The sequence below is a fragment of the Tupaia chinensis genome, unplaced genomic scaffold, assembly GCF_000334495.1.
Source record: "Tupaia chinensis unplaced genomic scaffold, TupChi_1.0 Scaffold000350_1, whole genome shotgun sequence".
In the NCBI taxonomy this organism is placed as follows: domain Eukaryota; kingdom Metazoa; phylum Chordata; class Mammalia; order Scandentia; family Tupaiidae; genus Tupaia; species Tupaia belangeri.
This window is the reverse complement of record NW_006159844.1, coordinates 9,212,032-9,216,642: the sequence shown is the minus strand read 5'-3', so window position 1 is coordinate 9,216,642 and position 4,611 is coordinate 9,212,032. Positions and strand designations below refer to the sequence as shown.

The window sequence follows — 4,611 nt, the reverse complement described above, 5'->3', positions numbered from 1 at the left end:
CTCTGGATCATGGGCACATGTACCTTGGCATACTCAAGGAAATCTCCAGATGTGAACCAGAAACGTCCCATGGGGTCAGCCTCACAGAGCATTGCGTTTTACCCATGTGTCAGTGCCAGGCCTGAGAAGCACTTCGATGGAGGATTGACAGAAAAAGTGAGGAATCAAAGATGATTCCTGAATTTTTGACTTATGCCTCTGACTTACTGGTGGTACAGTTTATTTAAAGAACAGTGGAAAAAGAGAAGCAATGGTTTGTGACGGAAGACAATGGTTTTAGTTTTGGCGATGTGGAATTTGAGATGCCTGTGAGTCATCAAGTGGATGATGAGTAGATTTTTTACTGGAGAAAAAAAAAATCAGTCTTCATCACACTTATAAATTGTCATATAAATTAGCCTTAATGACTGAAAAAGTTGCTCGTCACCTAGTCTTATGCTTTAGTTTGCCTGGAAAAAGTTTGCAGCCTTTTTCAAAAATGTGCTCCCGCCATCCTTAGAAGTTCAAACTTTGCTAAATGAGGGTTCAATAGCTTCTTATAGTTAATGTGGAATATTTCACTAGGTAATGATTTTTCAGAATAAGTTTGACCTATGATTATTATAATGCATTTAAATAAACTGCCTAATATTATTAACTTCTTTTTGAGGATAAAACCACTTTGTTTTCATTTCCTTCCTGCATGCTAAGTCTTAGTAAAAGATGAAATCCTTTCACTCTGAAACTCTGACATAGATGTCAAAATAGAGGGTCTTTTCATGGCAGCACAAAGTCTAGGCAGTGCAGCTATGTGGGGACTTGGTGGCCCCCTCAGAGGGAATAGGGCGTTCATGATAGAGGGTGACATAAGAGCAAAGTAGGGAAGCACCAGGTCATGGGCAGTGGTGTCCTTGGAATGGAGGCTGTGCCCTTGGGCCATTAGAAGTGGGTTGGAGCTAAGTCAGAGGCCAGTCTGGAAAGACCTTGTGCATCCTGGTGAAAGACCGAGGTATGTCTTGAGTGCCCCATGCCACCTCAAGAGTCGAGGAGGTGATCCAAGCTTGCTAAAAAGTACTCATAAATGTTTTGAGTGACTAGCTGTCCTGGTTTATAAGGAACTGAGAAGTTCTTGGGATGTGGAACTTTCAGTGTTAAAAGTGGGCAAGTTCCAGAAAAACTGGGACAACTTGATCACGCTAGATAGACTTAGTGTCTTTGATTCTTCAGTCCCTAAAGAACGTTAGCCGACAGCAAAGGAACCGCAAGTCCAACATATAATCTTAAAGGACTACTATGTTAAGGACTACTGTACTGTTCTTTATCTTTTTAATAAATTAGTGATCATTAGAGTGATCCAATGTTCCAATATGCCTTGGACAGTCCCAGATTATAACTCTTGTTCCACATTATTAGTAGTATCTTCTTTGTTCTCAGAAGTGCCCTAATATGGAGGACAATTTATATAATGACTATCTTTAATAAAATAGCCGTTCTAATTCTTAAGTAAGTACTATTTTCTGAATCTTGGCACAGCAGGACAATCTTAATTTCATAATGTTTGACAGTGTTCCTTTCAAGATGATTCTCTGGTTACCACTTTTAGTAATTAAAATTTTAAAAATTAATAAATTTTCTACTTGGAAATATTTGACTGTAGTTCCACCTCTTCAGTCAGCATGTCTTTTTCTTTCTTTCCTTTCTTTTTCTTCCTTCCTTCTCATCCAAAATCCTTTATTGGAAGATCATCGCTGTCTGCCAGACAGAAGACTCAGCAGCAAAAGAACAGTGAGAACAAAATCCATGGTGGTGACAGGGCAGCCCCTCGGCTTGGGACCCTTCCACCTGGTGAACCAGCCTGGCCTTTGGCATAACGTTAGCTCATGGGGGCAACGGACAGTGAAGCCACTCTACTCAAAGCGGAAACTTGGATCAGCGCTGGAGGCCCAGGACACTGGAGCGGGAACAGGGCAGGCCCCTGGGGCTGGGGGAGCAGCAAAGTGGAGGAAGCCAGGAGCTGGGCGGACTGTCAATTTTTGTTGCCCGAAAAGGGGCACGTAGGGGCCTGCAGGCAGGTGGTGGTTGTGGCGGCTGGGGCTGACATCCTTCTTGTCGCCTGGCTTGGGGACAGCTTCCAGCAAGGGGTCCCCGGAGCCCACTTCCTCCTTGGCCTCGCTAGATGTGGAGTTGGGGACCTAGAGGCCAGAGTTGATGGCAGTGCTGCACATGGTACCTGGCGTCGGTGGGGTCCATTTTGCTAAGGGCGTCTTGGAGCCATCAGCAAGTCCTTCAGGTCGACGCATTCCTGGAGTTCCTGGGAGGAACTGGGAGGACTCGCAGACCTCGACCCAGTTCAGGCCGCCAGGGCCGAGCTGCTGCTCGCGCTCCTCCTCCTTGTCCTCCTTCGTAGCCTTCCGGATGCGCGGGTTGGCGCAGTAGCGCAGGGACTCCTTGAACGCCTCCAGTTCGTGGTTGAAGTCTTCCGTGCATTGGCGGTCGGAAGTCACAGACGTGGGGGGTCCACCTTTAGGCTCTTGGCCAGCTCCAGAGTGAACTGCATGAAGATGGTCTGGTGGCCCACCTGCTCCATGAGCTCCATTTCTCCTCCACCTCCACGTCAATGCATCAGATGACGGGGTAATTGGTTGTCACACACCAGTGTGGCGTTGTCCGACGGTACTTATTTTTTTAGATTTTTGCTACCGGGCGCATGTACTCACCTGAGAGACAGAAACAGAGTGTGAAATCACTCCCCAGAGGGAGTGACCACACCGCAATCCCTTCTCCTCCATTTTCCTCTCTGGATTTTCAGCAAGAAAGTTTTAAGCCCTGCCGGAGGACTGGAACAGTGGTTAACTACGTGAGTCAAGGAGGTATCCATTACGCCACCTGCTGTTTCCCAGCAGGTACTTATGGCTGTCATCCCACTGTCGGAGCAGGCCAAAGTGCTTGATCTGTTTCTCAGACTTCAGGAAGGCTTTGTGTTTCTCTTCCCTCACCTCCTCTGAGTCCTCCGCCTTCTCAGTCTTGGTGTTGACCATGCTCTTGCCGAAGCCATTCTTGCTGAGCGTGGCCATGTTCCAGGGCATGCTTTCCTCCTCCTTGCACGACTCCTCCAGCTTCTGGTCCCTGCTCGGTTTCTCTTTGCGCAGCTGCGGCGCCTCTGCCTGCAGCATTCCAACTCCAGCTCCGCCTTGGCGCCTCCGCCACTTACAGCTCCTTCAGCTTGGGTTGGTACTGGGCCACCTTGCGCTCGCACTCGCGGCAGCCCAGTCCAGCTCCTCCTTCTGGAACTGCTCCCTGCGTTCCACGCCAGCCTAGTGTGGCTCTGCTGCCAGCAGCAGTGGCGGCACCGGCAGTTCTCAGTCAGACTTTCTTATATGCATTTAAATTATCTTTGTTTTCACTCACATTTGACCATCTCATTATTTTACAAAAGTAACATGGAATTAAAAAAAATTATTTATAATTAAACAAGTTTTTAAATAACATTTTATAAGCAACAAATTAGAAGTTGAAAGGGAGACTTACATAAAAGTAAAAAGCCAGTGAAATTAAGTGGAGGGTGCAGATGGAAAGATGATCTGATTAAGAAAATATTTTAAAATATTAAAACATTTTTCCAAAGTTTATTTATCCGGCCAACCCAGATGAACAAACTAATGCTAGTGCTTTAGGGAGCCAGATCCCACATGGACAACTGCAGATCTAATCTCAGCCCTAGTGGCTTGAAAAACACACCAGGTGCATGTGGATGCATGCCCCAAATCCTGACACAATGGAGAAATGAAGAAGGGATTGTGGCATGACTACCTCTATTGGGGCTACTTTCTCTCTCTTTCTCCCTTTGTCTCTATCTCTCTCTCTGGTGCATGCCTGTGCCCTCTGGCAATTAAAAAAAAATTATAAATTAGGGCCAGCATGTGGCATGGTGGTTGTTAAAGTGATGGACTCCTATGAAGTCCCAGACCCGGCTCTATGTGTGTGTGTGTGTGTGTGTGTGTGTGTGTATGTGTGTGCATACATGAGAGGAGAAGGGAGGAGAGATGATTGCAGAATGGCTATCCTTGCTGGGTGGTGATTTTTCACTGTTCCTCTTTCTGTCTCACAGACAAGCGCACACGCCTTAGGCAAAAACCTAAAAAAAAAAGTTTATAAATGTATTTCTTCCATGAACAATAAAGATAGAGCCAGTCAGACAGAGAGAGACAGAGCAGATTTAACAGAGTCTTGATGCCATGATCATAACTCAGCTTCATTCAGTCCTAGATCATGGCCATTCATTGCCCAGAGTACTCGGAGAGGCCTCCAGCCATGAACCTGGGACCTTTTCATATGGATCAGCCTTGCAGAATGTCCTATTTTACTGCTGAGCCACCATCCAGTCTCTGAAAAAAATTATTTAGTGATGCATTAGTTACCGAAATACATCAGACAATTTGGTATGGAAATCACATTTCTCTGGAGCAAGGTAGTGGCATAAAAATAACATAATTGGACCCACATGGGAAAGATCTTGGGATCACATCCCAGAACGTTCTTGAGCACAGTGGGTATACATGCATGCCCATGACCCAGGCTAGCTGAAACTGGGGAAGGATCATAGTGTGAAATCCCTATAGGGGGTTCTTATGT

The 4,611-nt window shown here is 46.0% G+C and overlaps 1 pseudogene; it reads right to left on the bottom strand.

Moving 5' to 3' along the window:
- Positions 1 to 1,886: 1,886 nt before the first annotated feature.
- LOC102493136 (hsp90 co-chaperone Cdc37-like) overlaps positions 1,887 to 4,611 on the bottom strand; it is a 9,653-nt pseudogene continuing 6,928 nt past the window's right edge.